Here is an 18,318-nt window from a genome sequence, read left to right as displayed (position 1 = left end):
TGCTTTAATTTTGTATGTTATTTCCTTCCAGTTTGTTCATATACAATATAGTTTCCCTCACAATATCATCAGGATAAACGCTGTTCTAAATATGCAAGTGCAATGATATGCGACAGTCATATATATGTATATATATAAATATTTCATTGAAAAAATAAATTTTATTTCTAAGACCATCTATTTTATAAGGAAAGTTCCTCAATCTTGAAAATGTTTCCAGGTTAGAAAATAATCTTATAATTAAGAGACATTTAAATGAAATTGTATCGATTGTTTGTACTATGCTAACTTTTTTATATATACATATGATTTATATACTTGATAAATTGGTATATAATATGTGATGAATAATGAGTTTTATATTGGGGTAACATATATTTTATATTGAGGTTGGAAAAAGAGCGTTTGTATATAGAATATATATTCGAATTCATTATTTCCATGGATTATATATATATATATATATATATATTACCAAAAGTATTTTTTCAATTGGTATCGTTCATTTTTTTATGATTTATATATAGAATATCATATAGATCTTTACTCGTATATGAAAAGTATCAGATGGATAGTGTTGTGTTTAATATATATATAGGATATTATATATATATATTTGAAGTTCTGCTTGTCTATATATATAGGATTGACAGATAGTGAGGAGAAACCCCCGATTTTGTAGCAGCAAGATGTAGCAAGATATAACCATAAGCCAATGGTTAGCCAGCCGTATTATTTATATATGACCTCGGACCACCACGTAATAGAGTAAGTTTGATGGGGGAAGATGAATTTCGTTTTTCAGTGTCGACTAAGAAAATTTTCCCTAGAGTAATGAAACTTTCTCTCCTTTTTGGGTTATTAAAGCAGTCTTTTTCCATCAGAGTAGAAGAAGTGTCGTTATTTCGTTGGTGTTTACAATTGTATATTCTGAAGATGTAATCATTTCTATTCGTTGGTGCATCTGATTCCCCGGGCATCCAGGATGTAGTAGTAATATGATTAGCTTAAAGTTCCCCTCTGGACACGTGAATATATCAGTCTCGTTGATCATCTGTTTTTTCATCATTGTCCAGAAGTTGAAATCTGTTAATAATAACAGGATATCCTAAGACCATCATCATTTATTACAAGACATAGGTTTTCCTCTTAAGGCTATGGCCCTCCTCTTTACGTTTTCTGGTCTGTTACTGGCCAACTTGAAAATATATTTTTCTGAGGCTGCAACCCATCCGACCCCAACAACCACCTCACAGCCCTGTTCTAACCCCGTATATATACACACACTTGTAATTGTGCAGTTAAATATCCATATACTGTTTGAAAAGGAGAATCTTGATCAAAACGTCTGAAGTCATGTTCAGGAGTCAAAACGATAAATTAGTTTCAGAAGGTTTTCCAATCTAAATTTTGTTTATAAAAGGGAACAAATGGTTAGATAATAGCATTCACTTTATTATAGCATATATATATATATATATACATATCATATATATATATATATATATATATATAGACACATATATATATATACTTATAGATATATATATATTCATATATATATATATTTATATATAATATTCATATATATATTATATATATATATATATATATATATATATATATATATATATATATATATACTATATATATATAAATGGTTAGTGTTGATGAGACAATGTGTATCGTTCTAAGATTATGAGAAGCTCGTTAGAGAGGCCTAATCTTTAAGTAAAATGTTATCTTGAAGATGACTTATTAATCATATTTATTTTAACACCCATTATTGAGCCAAAGGCAAGTCTTATCTTTACCAAGAGTTTAGGGTCTGATAAAGTCCTACTTGTTACTATCGGAAAGAGATCCTAAAATATATTCAAAGTTTCCATAAAGCAAGCGTCTCTCATTATGTATTGTATTCTCGTTCTTTTAGGACAAATGGAATCATTACAACCTAGAATATCATTTTATTATTATTTATTTTTTTATTATGAAACAGTGACATCATCAGTGAAACCTTCGTAAAACGACAGGCAATGGCATGGAATTTAATATAGCCTTAAACTTACGATTTCTTTTTTATTATTATCTCATTTTATGAGTAATTTAAGAGTAATATTACATAGTATTTCTGACCTTGAACAGAATTTCGAAAAGATCAGGCAGAAGTAATAAAGATGGTATTTGTGTTTTACTTTTCAACAGACCTTTGAGGGATATTATGTCTCTCTAGGAGGATATCTCTCTCTCTACTCTCTCTCTCTCTCTCTCTCTCTCATCTTGAGGAATAGATTAACAGACCGAGATTACTTTTTCCAATTTCCTTACCTTAGATTTCATTTCCACCTGAGCCCCACTTCCCGAGAGTGACTGTAATGACCTTAACTCAGTTTCATAGTGGAAAATGATCCGCCTCTGTATATATGCAGCCACTTGAAGTTTAGTTTAGTTTCAGTATCAGTTTTCTGTGTTTATTACTCTCTATCTTGAGTATAGCTTTAAATTAATATACCCTTACCGTCAAAATTACGGTAAAATAAGTCGAGAGAAAGTAAGTCAAAGGCAGCAAATTCGAGATGTATATTGGTATGTATTGCACCAGCCTGGTTTTAATTCCCATTTTTCTAAGTTAGGTTAGGTTTAGGCAATAAAGTTAGGTTATTGTTGATGTGGAAAGAGTAATTTGGGTGTGGGAAACATAATGAGATTACTTTCAGTAAAATTCTATGTTTAGTTTTTAAGATTTGGCGTTCCGCTCTTTTCGTGGGAAAGGTACCGGCACTCGGTTACATCTTGGAAAATGCGTCCAGGCATCAATACTTCGCGCAGTGTCCCCAACGCAGATCTAGGTAGGTTCACTACGCTATAGTTATTTAGGACTTTGACATAGAGGGGGTGGGGGTAGCCCGGGCTAAATAACGTTTGTCTAAGCGTCGAATTAATTGCCTAAAGACAATATTTGTAACACAGCGATAAAAACGCTAAGTATTGCGTTTTATGCAATACAGACACCTATATTGACGGGAAACCTACAAATCCATATTTTTCTCGATTTCTCTTGTTAATAACAGTTATTTTTCTTTCAAACTAAAATCTCTTAGGTAGTCCCATGGATGTGGGGAAAGTGTAATATGAGATTCTTATTATATTACGAGCATTCCAGCCAGATCTATAAGAAAGGGTTATTTTTTAGGTCAATAAGTTTTTATCCCTTAGGCTAACCACATACAAGTAAGAATTCTTGATATCGTTCTTACAATACATTGAAAGTAGGTATCAGGAAATACTGACCTGCGTCTAAGTAGCTGGAAAAGAGTTTACATATTCATCTATGATTTTGTTGACATACCATATGAACATATATATATATATATATATATATATATATATATATATATATATATATATATATATTTTACGTTTTTCCGTGGTTTTAGTTTGAAATATGCTCTGTGAGACAGGTAGCAACAATTTAAGTTAATTTAGCCTTGTGATTCTGACTTGATGGGTACGGGAAAACGTAAAAAGAGGAAAACAAAGGAGAATTTCATATGAGCATAGGGCTCTTGTTACTGAGGGAAATATTACGTAAAACACGTGGGCAAATTTAAAGGAGTGTATTTACATAAATGATATCAGTACGGGAAAGAGGAACTCAAGTAGATTACTATCCTGAAGGAGATTCCTACGGGATTGAATGAAACTGGGGATTCCAGACACAGATCCGAGAAGCTTCCACGAAATAGGATCCCTCTGAAATGAGAGATATGCACATTATACGCCAGTAATGAAAATAGACAAAAGAATAATGAATTGAAGCTGCACTGAGGGTGCCAAAGGAGTAATAAAGAATTAATACTGCCGATGCAAGAGGCGCACGGACATTAGACAAGGGAGATTTCTGGCTTTCTCTTTAAGAAAATATTACGAGACAAAAGCGTGACTGAAATGGGGGCTCTTCCAGGGCACTTTACCTTAGCAGATTTTCCGAGGGCGCGTAGAAGGCGGTCCGTGGATGACTTGCGATTTCCGAGGACGAGTTTCTTCCACGTGGTGGGATGCAAGGGCTTCCGTAAAGGGGCAAGGCGATGGGGACTCCTCGAAACTCCAAGCAATGGCGTGTGGGGCTCGAGGAATACGGTCGAAGGGCACGAGGAAAAGTATACTTTGGAAAGGGCCACGTGGTTAGGATGCAAGGGCATCGATGGGGCCAGGTGTTGAGGACGTCTTCACAAGTTCACTCCATATCTTCCAGCCCGCGTGTGTGTGGACCTCGTGGGCTTTTGCCTTTTATCCTCCTTTGGGGCAGGGGTGCGCCCAACACAGATGCTTTGACTCATTGCACCTGCTGCCTGCAGGGGAGGTTTTGGCCTGTAGGAGAAACGCCCAAGCCAGATTACTTTTGCCTCGAAGGAAAGATCTTTATCAAAAATGGGAGCGCCTTTAATCTTTTAAACCCTTGTTTTTAAGTCGATAGACAGATGGTCTATCGATCGGCCGGCTGGCAGTAAATGAAACACAACAACAACCAACAACAACAAAGGAGGGGGAGGCAATTTGCTAGCGAATTCTTGCTAATCATAATACCTCCCCATACAAGATGATGTACATACCTCCTTCGGTGTGTACATCGATATTCAGAATGAGCGGCAAATGCTTTACGTTACTCTACATTCTGCCTTGCAATGAACTTTACTCCTAAGGGTTTTATGAAGCTGCAACGTTACTTTTAATAACACATTGGGACAATTTTCGTTAACAGAATGCAAAGTGATTTAACACTTGCAAAAGAATAATTACTTTAGATTTGGTTACCCACTGGTAACTTTATAATGTGACTCGAACAATTGTGAATTATAGGCCAAGTATATGAGGCTATGGCCAACAAATGAAAAGAAATGGTTATTGTTCAAGAATTAAAATACACGGTTACTTAATTTTAGATAAAATGCATGCGGTTAGTACAATCTGCCTTGAAGAGGCTGTGTAAATGAAAACCAGCGTTTATTTTTGTAAATGACATCCCTTTTACGATACTGTAATGGCTATACATATTCGCATTGATAATATATCTTCGTTTTTTTAACGTCAGCTATTGTTTAGCCGGCCCCACACGGATTTTGACAGTCCGTATGCGGGCGAGTATTCGCGAGGTTTTAATTCGCTAACCTTAAACTACGCTAATTTTATCGTCCACTGCCTACTCAATGTTATGACGGGGCGAGCAGACAAAAGATGTGGGGTAGGACAAACAGAGATCTTGGAAGGAATGGAAGGGGAAAAGGGATAATAATAACAAAGGAAAATTACCAAGACGTTACGAATGAAAACTTGACCGCATATGAAAGGCGGGACACGTCCTCAGAGCTTACAAAGGGGCATTTAAATCACAAGGGCAAGAGTTTATGACTCGCGATTCATTAAAATAAAGATAACTAAATGACTAAAAGAAAGTAAATGATATTTGCAGAAGAGCTAAAGGAAAAAGAGTGAGGGTTTTATTGTGTTAGGCGGGAATTTATCGTCTTTCGCCTATAAATTACGGCCCAGGCTATCACTTCAGTCCCAGGGCGAGGAAAGTGCACCCGAAGGGCGCGACTCCTTCAGGAGGGGCTGACACGCACGCCCGGTGCCAAGGTATGGGCGCAAGGGCGTGCCACTTCTCACTCTGTTATTCTTAATGATTTATACATTGTGTGGGGAATGGTATCCCGTATTTTAATTGCCTCTTGTGGGGGTAATTTAAGGGAAGATTAATAGAAGGTGATAAGAGATAGAAGTTCCTGAGGAACGGAAGAAGATAGAGGAGGGCCTGACATCCCCTTCTGGATTAGGGGTGCCAAGACCTTCGAAAAATGAAATGGTGGCACAGGTGCCAGGGGAGCTCTAGAGCTCTTTGTAAACTACCTGGAAATTCCCACGCCCGTGGTAATTTCGCCTCGAGTCTTTCTTAATGGGACAGTCGTCCTCGGCCGGGGAAGCGGAGGGCCCGCGACCGGAGGGCGGCACGGAGTACCACCTGGGCCTGCTGATGCGACAGCTGACGCAGGAGTGTTCCGTGCGGGTTCTACCATGATCCGTCACGCGGCTCTTGTAGTTCATCGGCCAAGTGAGATATGGCAGAATCCTGACTTGCAATTGCGTCGGCGACGGGCTGAGGCAGAGAGGAGGCGGTCGGGGGTGGCGTGAGCGGCTCGCAGGTAACGATGACCAGCTCAGGCACGGTTTGCGCAGGCCGCACCTGCAGGTGAGCTTCCGCGGTGGTCGGGAGGAACCGTCTCTCTGACCGACGCTGGTAGCGGTGCCAGGCCGGGGAAGAGAGGGGTCCTGAGTTGGATCCCGTGAATGGAGATCGGCGTAGCGCTCTGGCGCTGGCACTAGGGCAGAGTCAGGCGCTATCAGAGGTTTCTTGGGCTCGTCGGTCAGGACGGACGAAGCTTGGCCCTGCTCGGGGCATGCAAGTGGCACCGGCAGGAATTTGGCATCTCCTGAAGGGAGATTTGATTGGGGCCCTGGCACTGGCACTGAGGCAGGGCCGGGCACTGAAATGGATCGGGAACCGATCGAGGGGGCCACTGTACATCGTACTCAGGTGGCACTGGTGGGGACTGCACGTCCTTCTGGTACCCAGGGGCGCCAGTCTTGCTGAGGGAGAAGCGGGGGGAGGATTACTCGCGCCCGCGGAATGATTCGGGAATGGGGACCCCTAGATTGTCGTGATTTCGGTGGGGACTGAAAGTCCTGTCCCAGGATGACGTCATAGCCTCCGGGGAGATGGCTTGCTACTGCAAGATTGCAAATTTTGGATTGGTGAGGTCTTGTGACTCTCAATTGGACCGTAGGGAGTATCATTTAAATTGATTTATTCCCTCGATCGTGACGAGTTTTCGTCTATTGACGATAGCTCCGTAGGGGAACTCTGTCCCTTCGGATGAGGAGATTTGTGCGCCCGAGTCCTCGAGCAGTGACTCGGGCGCTGGCTCGCTACCTCGTGGAGGGGCCACGTATACAGGCCCTTCGGCGGGAGGGCCTAATGACTGGGGATCTGTGACGGCCAAGGCGACGGTGGGAGTATTTACTTTATTATTGCGTGGGCATTTTGCCCATGCGGGAGAATGGCCATAGACCTTGCACGCCGTGCAAAAGGTCTGGCTGAAATCTTTCCGCGCTGCCCCTGTGGAGGGCGCAGGCGAGTTATTTGTCGGTTTTCCGGGAGAGAGAGGAGCCGGTTTCTTGTTCCGGCACTGTTCGGAGGAATGCCCCGTTTTCTTGCAATAATGGCAAGTTAGGGGCTTGCCCGAGTTCCCATTTTTGTGGGAATTTGAACCTCCGAGGAGGGACGGGGGATTTATCTTCCGCCCCATGGATCCTTCTTGAGGGTGGTGAGTTTCCCACATATCTGCTATTCGGCAACACTCGGTGAGTGTTGCTGGGGCTTTTTCCACTATATGAGTGGCGAGGGCAGGAGGGGCGAGCGCAGGAAATGCTCAATTTAAACCATCGAGTACCTCGGCGGTGTTAGTGGCTCCTTCGAATCGAGCCATTTTGTCAACGCCCGCTCGAATGGTACGCCCAATCGGACCAAGTCTGGCCTGCTTCTCTGGGCTGCTCTCCAACGTCTCCTCCACCGCTCGGGGTAATCTCACGCCTTCGTAACTGCTTGGCGACGGCTTCCCAGTTTCCCGATCGTTGCGGGAAGGGCGTGGTAGGCAACGAGGGCCTTTCCGCCCAGGAATTTAGTGAGAACAAGGGAGAGTTCCGCGGGGGAGAGATCGCAGCACTCCAGGACTCGTTCGGCCCTTTCAAGCCATACTTCGGGTTCGGACTCGGTCCATTTTGGCATGAACGAGTGAGCTTGGCTGAGGGCACTCATTCCCGCGGCAGGGGCGGGGAGTGGCGGGGTTCTAGGGGGTCCGATCTTCCCATTCTGTTCTCCCCTTTTCTCTTGGGCGTTCTCTCCGTTGTTAGCACCTGGAGCTCTCGTTGGGCGCGTTCTCTCCCTCTCTCCTCACGTTCTCTTGCTCTGCTCTCTCCGCCTTGGCATCGTCCACTCGCTCTTGAACCCATGCTCTCAGATCTTGCCCCGATAGTCCCATGTCCTTCCCAGCGGACATGTAGAATTTGAAATCCTCGTTTTGTTGGGCTCTGGTATTAGCCATCTTGGAATAATGGGTATAGGATATGTCTGAAAAGACTCAGGTTGTCTGAAAAGACTCAATTGCAGGAATCTGAAACACTCAATTGTTCAGACTGCAGGCGAATGGATCTGTCTGAATACGACAGGTGATTAGTAAGTCTGCGGAGACTTTTTGTTAAAATTTGATATGTCTTGGAAAGACGTGGTTGTTCTTGGCGAACGAATTTTAATATGTGTCTCGGAAGACGTAGTTGGATTTTGTCACGCTCGGACTTGGCCGGCTGTAGCGTGAAGTTAAGGAGTTGTTCTAACGAACTAGAATGATCAGTCCCGTAAGGGGCTTAGATGTGTGTGAACTACACTATATAATGTCTCAAAAGGACTTAATTTTGGGTTCCCGCAGGAATGAGAAATTCTCGCCATTTTGCGACGTAGAATTTTTATATGAGTCTCTGAGGACTGGAATTTGGAGAAATTCTCTCTGAGGACTGGAATTTGGAGAAATTCTCGCCACGTGCGACGTAGAATTTTAGGAGTCTCTGAGGACTGGAATTTGGAGAAATTCTCGCCACGTGCGACGTAGAATTTTAGGAGTCTCTGAGGACTGGAATTTGGAGAAATTCTCGCCACGTGCGACGTAGAATTTTAGGAGTCTCTGAGGACTGGAATTTGGAGAAATTCTCGCCACGTGCGACGTAGAATTTTAGGAGTCACTGGAATTTGTGGAATTGGAGAATTTAGTATTTTAGGAGTCAATTACGATTCGTCCCTTAGGACTTAGAAATTACTAACGGGAAACCCAAAGAAAAATGTATGCTGGGAAATGAATGGGGAAAAAAAAAAATGCTACACACGCGGGCATGGGCGGGGTGGGGGTGCAGGTCGTTTGGCCAACACCGGAGGTATTTTTAGATTCTGGGTGAATGAACCCGTATATTTATATACCGTCTGGGATTCGGAGAATTTCCCAGTCGTCTGAGAGGATAACAGTACAACGGCCTAGTAATTTTCCCTATAAGCGGAGTTTAAATTTCGCTTTCCTAACACCTAACTCGAATTCTAACTACACTGAGAGAATTTCAGCAATGCAAGCTGACTTCGTCGTGTCCCACGGGAATTTATTCGCGCCTAAATAACAGTTCGCTAATTCGAAATGCGAAGTAAAAGTTATCACAGAGGAATTTCTTTCGCATATGGCAAAGATTTTCCTCGAAGCAAGAATATGGCAAAGAAGGATTTTAACACAAGAGGAATTTCGCACTATTCCTCGAAGCAAAGGATGGTTAGCACTGGTTATTTCCTAACTACCTATCCTGAAAGGCATGCATTAACGAATCTAATACGGCGGTTCTTTTCTCTCAGTGATTACATGCGTCCCTATTTCTAATTCCTAGGAACAGTCACGATTGTAAAAAGGTTTTGCTAAGATTAACACATTACTTACGTGGAATTTTCTGGATCTGTGTGCTGGTTTTACACAAAAGGTTCGTAATTGTCTCGTACCCAGCTTAGCTTTGCTAATAGCTGATCTGGCAAGTTGCAAATGCAATAAAGCAACACTAGGGGAACTGCAACTGCAAAACGAGATCTATGGCCAGGTCGCCATTTTTACGTTTTTCCGTGGTTTTAGTTTGAAATATGCTCTGTGAGACAGGTAGCAACAATTTAAGTTAATTTAGCCTTGTGATTCTGACTTCGTGGGTACGGGAAAACGTAAAAAAGAGGAAAACAAAGGAGAATTTCATATGAGCTTAGGGCTCTTGTTACTGAGGGAAATATTACGTAAAACACGTGGGAAAATTTAAAGGAGTGTATTTACATAAATGATATCAGTACGGGAAAGAGGAACTCAAGTAGATTACTATCCTGAAGGAGATTCCTACAGGATTGAATGAAACTGGGGGATTCCAGACACGATCCGAGAAGCTTCCACGAAATAGGATCCCTCTGAAATGAGAGATATGCACATTATACGCCAGTAATGAAAATAGACAAAAGAATAATGAATTCGAAGCTGCACTGAGGGTGCCAAAGGAGTAATAAAGAATTAATACTGCCGATGCAAGAGGCGCACGGACATTAGACAAGGGAGATTTCTGGCTTTCTCTTTAAGAAAATATTACGAGACAAAAGCGTGACTGAAATGGGGCTCTTCCAGGGCACTTTACCTTAGCAGATTTTCCGAGGGCGCGTAGAAGGCGGTCCGTGGATGACTTGCGATTTCCGAGGACGAGTTTCTTCCACGTGGTGGGATGCAAGGGCTTCCGTAAAGGGGCAAGGCGATGGGGACCCCTCGAAACTCCAAGCAATGGCGGGTGGGGCTCGAGGAATACGGTCGAAGGGCACGAGGAAAAGTATACTTTGGAAAGGGCCACGTGGTTAGGATGCAAGGGCATCGATGGGGCCAGGTGTTGAGGACGTCTTCACAAGTTCACTCCATATCTTCCAGCCCGCGTGTGTGTGTGGACCTCGTGGGCTTTTGCCTTTTATCCCCTCCTTTGGGGCAGGGGGGGTGCGCCCAACACAGATGCTTTGACTCATTGCACCTGCTGCCCGCAGGGGAGGTTTTGGCCTGTAGGAGAAACGCCCAAGCCAGATTACTTTTGCCTCGAAGGAAAGATCTTTATCAAAAATGGGAGCGCCTTTAATCTTTTAAACCCCTGTTTTTAAGTCGATAGACAGATGGTCTATCGATCGGCCGGCTGGCAGTAAATGAAACACAACAACAACCAACAACAACAAAGGAGGGGGAGGCAATTTGCTAAGCGAATTCTTGCTAATCATAATAATATATATATATATATATATATATATATATATATATATATATATATATATATATATATATATATATATATATATATATATATTATATATATATATATATATATATATATATATATATATATATATATATATATATATATATATATATATATATATATATATATATATATATATATATATATATATATATATATATATATATATATATATATATATATATATATATATATATATTATATATATATATATATATATATATATATATATATATATATATATATATATATATATATATATATATATATATTATTCGTGAAACAACACTTCCGAAAGTTTCGACAAAGAGTGATCTCATATGCGGGGGATTTTCAAGCCCTCCATCCTGCTTTACTTCTCGATGTTCGTGCGTCAATAAATTGTCACACAGTCGATTTCATATATTGAGACATATATTATTATAATCGTTATCATTCAATGCTCTTTCTTCTCAAGTATACTTATAAAGCCCATCAGTGAAGAAGATAATAAGTATTAAAAGTAGAAAAGTAACGGAGTCAGCTGGGTAAGGAGTTTGCACAGTCACATTTGGAGAGCTTTCATGCAATTCTCGCCATTATTACATTATATATACAATAATGCTGCCTTCTTTTAATATATGCCATTGCATATATATACGTGCGTATATGCTTTTATACGTCGTTTGTCGGTCAGTTAATGAAACTTACTGAAGAAGCTGCTGAGAGTCCCAGTTGATGTCACTTCTCCAATTTCGCTTTTGGCACCATTTTTGTTTCTGTTCTTTCTCAAGGTTTTTGTTTCAACGTCACCGTAATCATTATGAGATGATGATGAACAAACACACAGAACAACAGCAAGCATTCCTCCAGTTAGTGTTTAAAGCATTTGATTTTTTGTGCGTGAGGTGAGCATCCACGGTTCGCTCTACTGTTGAAAAAGGCTTTGGTTTTGTAGAGGTGTCTTTCAGTACTGGTTTCCTTCAGGTATCCATCCCAGGATTATCCAGCCTGTTCAGACGTTCTTGAAGTGGGTTTGTGTGGCTCTCGAAACAGATTGCCTGCAGTTGTCCACAACATTATGAGGGAAGCTTTTGTCTCTTTATTTATAGGTATTTTAGTGTGAAAATGGCCCTTGCTCTCACTTTACATTAAAAAAAAAAAGGATTTCCTTGTGAGTTTTTTGTGTATGAATATTATAAAGCGTTTATGCATTACTGCATACTTGGTTTTTGGTGAATTAAAAATTTGTGTGCACTAAATGTTTGAATAATGACCACTCCCTTTCACTGAGAAATTTCTTGAATAGCTGACAAGGGCTGATCTTTTCAGATGTGTGTTTGGCCTTCAAATATTTTGGACACCCTCCCACCTTCCCCCGGGCCAAGTCCAAAGGAATACTTGAAGGGCAAAGCGGGGAAACTGAAACAAAAAGCTGTCGAGCATTGAAGGTGCGTGTCAAGTTGTCTGGCTTGACTGGTTCCTCCTGTTATGTTGTTATTGCTTGCAGCTGTGCTTCACCATTTGGGATGTGGTATATACATTTTTAAACGAATGTTTTCAACGTTGAGTTCAAAGTACAGGTTGGTTCAGGTTAGGGACTGTGGAATTGCTGTTAGCTGTGAGATATCTGGGAAATGTTCAGGTGCAGTTGGAGTTTGTTGTGTTGTTGTTCATTTTGGGGAATGTGCAATCAAGGAGGTCACTTGACTGCAAGATGAAATTATATAAGACAGTTACATGGATCAGCTGTTTTTGTATGTATGTATGTATGTATGTATGTATGTATGTATGTATGTATGTATGTATGTATGTATGTATGTATATGCTTATATATATATATATATATATATATATATATATATATATATATATATATATATATATATATATATATATATATATATATATATATATATATATTATATATATTCAATCAGTAAGCTACAAACGTCCTTTAATATCCAATTCGCTCTACCTCGGAAATAATATATTTTCATATATGTTACCGAAGGGGAATTTTTTAGTTGGGCCGCATGGGTTAAAATGCGTCCACTGTAGCCCTGAGTTCTTGTCTTCGCTGGTTCGAGCCCACGAGACGACGAACTTATTATCAACTAAAATATTCCCCTTTGGTAACATATATGAAAATATATTATTTCCCGACGTAGTTTTGAATTGGATATTAATGGACGTTTGTTGCAAACATTGATTGAATATGAATCACTGGTGATGTGATAAAAAAAGTCATATATATGTATGTATATATATATATATATATATATATATATATATATATATATATATATATATATATATATATATATATATATATATATATATATATATATATATATATATATATATATATATATATATATATATATATATATATATATATATATATATATATATATATATATATGAGAGAGAGAGAGAGAGAGAGAGAGAGAGAGAGAGAGAGAGAGAGAGAGAGCAGTCCTATCAATAAATCAACTGATCAATTCTGTGTTCTGAAACTTAGATTAGGATGTGAGGTGAAGGCACTCTTACTTACACGTACATTCTTTTAACATCTTCAGTGGTGAGGAAGTTGTAGTTTGAGGTCATCTGAGATGTATTTCCTCATTCCTTTGTACATTGGTGTAATCCTTGAACGTGAGAGCCCATGTTTTTTTCTAGATTTAGTAAGGGAAGTTTGAAAGACTGGAACTGGAGCTTCTTGAATTTACTTTATTACAGTGAGCTTTCATGCCCAGTGTCACACCACAAGTCATTATGAAAGTGACCCTTGGGACAGACTTCTTTATAGAGTGCCACAGGTATATATGGGTTATTTCTGTATTGGTAATTTCTGTAACGCTTAGTTAGTTCCTCTGTGCTGTAAATGTTTGAATGGTTACCGCTAAGAAGAATCTTATGTGGCTAACGAGGGTTATTGTTTTCAGTCTCTAGTTGGACCTTGAAGATTTCCAACCATGGACCTTGAAGAATTTGGTCCACAGACATTGAAGATTTTCGACCACTGAACCTTGAGAATTTTGGACCGTGTACCTTGGAAGATGTTGGACAGTGGACCTGGGAAGATTTTGGACCACAGACCTTGAAGATTTTAGACACCCCACCTCCCAGCCAAGTAAGAGCAGAGTACTAATATGTGGTTGGAGGAAATTGTGAAGCATTGTCTAAAATTGAAGGTATGTGTAAATTGTCTGTATTGTCTAGTTTCTTCTTAGAACGAATTGTTGAAAAAAAATGCTTACAAATGTGTGTGGTTCTTTAGGACTGAATTGGTTGGACGATAGGCTCGTTAAATTTAAGTGATGACCCAAGATTCATTTTTGATGTGTTATTGGTCGTTTTGTTATTCAATACAGACAGTTGCAAGGGGGAAGTATATTTTTCAGTGGAGACCAAAATGAATTTAGAGAAAACTTATATTAGAACGGAATACTTGAGGGTATTTCCTTTATAGGGGTAGGTCCAGAGGAGTAAGTACATTAGTAGTTAGAGATTAAAAAGTTGTAGTAGATCCTGTGAAATTGATTGAGTTTTGTAAAATTTGTTTTTAAACATTGTATAGAGGAAATGAACTCAAAGGAATAGTGATAATGGGCTTATGCAATTAAGGTGATCAGTTTATTTTTAGAAAAAATAACTTTTTATGCCAGTTGCATACAGTAGCTGCTTGTGTGTGTGTATGTGTGTGTGTATGTGTGTGTGTATGTGTGTGTGTGTGTGTGTAAAAAGGGTGCTAGGGAGGGAAACGGTTGTAGTAGAGACTTTGAGCAGAGGAGTCAGTAGTTTACAGGGAAATTTCTGGAAAGTGTCTAAGGATGCTTATTGCAACAATGATATTGTATAGTTACATGTTTTCAAGGTATTTATTAGAACTGATTTACTAATAGTCATGCATGTTATTTAGTGCTATGCAGTTCTACGCTGAAATATTTGATGGTACTGGTATGGAGTCTTTCACAAAAATTAGGCTGTGAGATGTAATCTTAAGGGTAGAACTTATTCTGGTCTAGGCTTTATCATAAAATTCATTAACTTTTGAAACCTAAGATCTCACTTTTGTTGAATGGCTCATAATGGCATCCAGAATTCACTGCAAGGTTTTTCCTTCCCCACAGCGTTGGTGTTTGGTGACAGGAGGACTGACTACCTTGTGTGTTGCTGTAGAAAAGGCATAACAAGAGATAACACAGTCGACATGGGAGCGGAGGGAGGAGTTGACATGGGTGAAGTCAAATACAGAAATGTTTTAGTCCATGGTGTTACTCTGTAGTGCCTTAAGCGCTCCTCACATGATGCACTGTAGGTGTCGAAGTTTTTTGCAGAATCCCTCCGTTCATATTCTCTTTCCATCTTACTTTCCACCTTCTAACAATTGTTTCATAGTGCAAATGAAGTTTTCCTCCTGTTACACCCATGGAATTTTTATGATCAATTACCTTTCAGTGTTGAATGGCCTCATAGGTCCCAGCAATTGCTTGGCTTTTGGCCTAAATTTATATTCCATTCCAGCCCACGGTGTGAGGCATATATATGATTAATACCTTTGATGAACAAATTTGTATTCTTTGTTTTGTGTATGGTAAGTAAAATTTAAGATGGTAGTAGGCATCTGTAGCAAACCCTTTTTTTCTGCATGAGATAAAGTTATGTTCAATGGTTTTCACATCTAGAAAGGTCAAAACTTTGCATCTGGGAGTTTGGCAGTTACAGCAGCCTAAACCCTTGTGCGATCTTTCCCATTTTTTAAAAAGCCTATATATCACAGTGCTACTAGGAATACTACTAATTTCCTAAAGTCAGTTGGACTGACAAGTTTTCCTTTTGTCTGGAGGCAGGGAAACATTGCTACATTACCTAAGGGACTAAGTCCATCCACATACCCCTCTGAATATTGGCTGACTTCATTGACCCCTTTTTTATCTAAGGTTTTTGAGAAGCTACTATTTAAGCATCTTAATAGGCATTACAGTTTTAGTTTCGTAAAGGCCTTGGTGCTTGTGATGCACTCTTTGTCAGTATCTACCATCTTGCAGAGTTATCTTGGTGAGATACATATGCATGCATGATCCATTTAGATTTGAGTGCAGGCTCTGATTGTGTGAATCATGAAGCACTTATCTAGAAAGTAAAATTATAAACAATTGATGGATTTTATTGAGAGATACAATGAATATTTGACTGGCAGAAAACCTAAAGGTCTGTGTTAATAGTATAGTAGCTTAAGTAATGTCATTTAAAATCTTCCTCAAGATAGTGTTCTTGGACCTTTGCTATTTATGATGTATATACTAGTGAGACGTGGCAAGGTGTGGAGAACAAACTGATTGTATACGCTCATGATGCTACCCTTGTGGCTGTTGTCCCTTCACCACCTTAGGTCTGTGGTTGCAGAATCCTTGAATAGAGATGTTTTTTGCACATGAAGCTTAACCCTTCTAAGTCTCAAAGTATGTTAGTTAGTGGATCTAGAACACGTTTTCCTTTGCATTCAAATTTACATTCAAGTGTGATGGTTTTATATGTGAAAGACTTTGAAGATTATTTAGGAGTAACTTTTGATAAGAAGACTTTTGAGAACCATGTTTGTAATACTGCTTCCTCTGTTTCTCAACAAGTTGGTATCTTGCAGAAATGTTTTCAAAGGTTTCGTGATGAAGCTATTATATCTTGAGTGTTTAACACCTTTCTGCTTCCTGGTTTGGAGTGCTGTTCTCCAGTGTGGTCTTTGGGTGCTCTCATCTCGAACTCTTGGATAGAGTTGTGTCATCATTCAGATTGCTTTGCCAAGTCTTAATATTGAGTTTTGCTTAGATGTAAAGTGACCTCGTTATGCTTGTTGCATAAAATGTACAAGGACAAAAGTTCTCTGCACTTTTCTCTACCTGACGTAGCTATTTTTGTTGGCAACAGAAGGCAGGCTGCTGTTGCAAACAGTGTGTTGTTTACTAGTACCATGTTTAGTACTACCTAGGTTGCTGTGAGTTTTACTTTTGCTACAACTAAATGAGGAATAGTTGCCTGGTGTAGTTGTGGAGTCTTGTGATTTCCTAATGTTTAAGAGAGGAGCAAATTCATTCTTGCTTTCTGGTGACGTCTTCTGAGTGCTGCAGGTGTTTTGGCTTTAATTTCCCATTCACTCTCTGGTGGCTACTTGGGCCTCTTGGTGACCCATGGCCGCTTGCACCAGACCTCTCCACGTTCCCCTGCTGAGTGCTGCATCTCTCCTCCTCCTCCTCCTCCTCCTCCTCCTCCTCCTCCTCCTCCTCCTCCTCCTCCTCCTCCTCTCCTCCTCCTCCTCCTCCTCCTCCCCCTCCTCCTCCACTCCCAATTCTCTTTGATCACTGAACACAATCTCTTTCCATCTCATCCTCGGTCTCCCCACTGGTCTTCTTCCCTTCTGTTGGTCCTTCCATCACCACTTTGAGGCATTCTGCCCTCTTCCATTAACCACTTGCCCTGCCCAATGTATCCTCTGCGATCTTATAGTCATTTATTAGCGGCTGTCTGGCTAAATCTCTTATTTCTTTTTGTTGTGTCATCTCCAACACCTTCATTTAATTCGTAAATGGGACTTGTTATTCTACGCAAAATATTTTAAAACCAGTAGTCTCTGTTCTTGAGTTTTAGTCAGTGTCCTGGTCTCACAACCATTTAGTACTACTGGCCTGATAATAGTGATGTAAATTCTTCATTTGGTAGACCTTGTGATGTTTCTTCTCTTTAAAAGATGTTGTAGACTGAAACAACATCTATTCCCTGCTGTAATTCTAGCCAGAACCTCTCTCTCCATCTCATTTCTGGATGTTAACATACTTCCTAAATATTTACAATCCCTCACATTCTCAATATCTACCATATTTTGTTGTTGCTAAAAAAAAAAATTTGTTGTTTGACAATCTCATCACTTTGGTTTTACTTCCACTGATCTCTAGTCCCACTCTGGTAGCCGTTTCTTTGAATGGTATATACAAAAGTTCTATATTTTTGTATAACTGTACGTAAGAAATCAACATCCTCTACAAATGCAAAGACTTCTGCATTTGTATTTCCCAAGATGACCCCACCCTCAACTTCTTCAATATCCTGCATCATTTTCTCTAAAATTAGATTTAACAACATTGGAGATAGAATGCATCCCTGTCTCAGACCTGTTTTAATTTCAAAACGTTCTGTACTTTTCCTTCCCACGTGGACACAACTCTTACTATTCTTGCAGCACACTTTTTACCAAGTTTATAAGCTTTTCTGGTACACAAAATTCCTTCACAACATTCCACATTGATGGTCTATGGATGCTATCATGTGCTTGTTTAAAGTCTACAAAAACCTGCTACATATCTCTATTATACTCCCAGTGTT

The 18,318-nt window shown here is 39.8% G+C and overlaps 1 long non-coding RNA gene across 1 annotated transcript; it reads left to right on the top strand.

Moving 5' to 3' along the window:
- Nucleotides 1-11,975: 11,975 nt before the first annotated feature.
- On the top strand, nt 11,976-17,359 carry LOC136835083 (uncharacterized). Its single transcript, XR_010851975.1, has 3 exons — nt 11,976-12,389; nt 13,887-14,074; nt 15,075-17,359. It is a non-coding gene; the product is annotated as an uncharacterized lncRNA (long non-coding RNA).
- The last annotated feature ends 959 nt before the right edge of the window (nt 17,360-18,318 follow it).

Source organism: Macrobrachium rosenbergii, chromosome 54 (assembly GCF_040412425.1).
Source record: "Macrobrachium rosenbergii isolate ZJJX-2024 chromosome 54, ASM4041242v1, whole genome shotgun sequence".
Lineage (NCBI taxonomy): Eukaryota > Metazoa > Arthropoda > Malacostraca > Decapoda > Palaemonidae > Macrobrachium > Macrobrachium rosenbergii.
The sequence above is the reverse complement of the archived record's forward strand: the minus strand, read 5'-3'. Positions and strand labels throughout refer to the sequence as shown.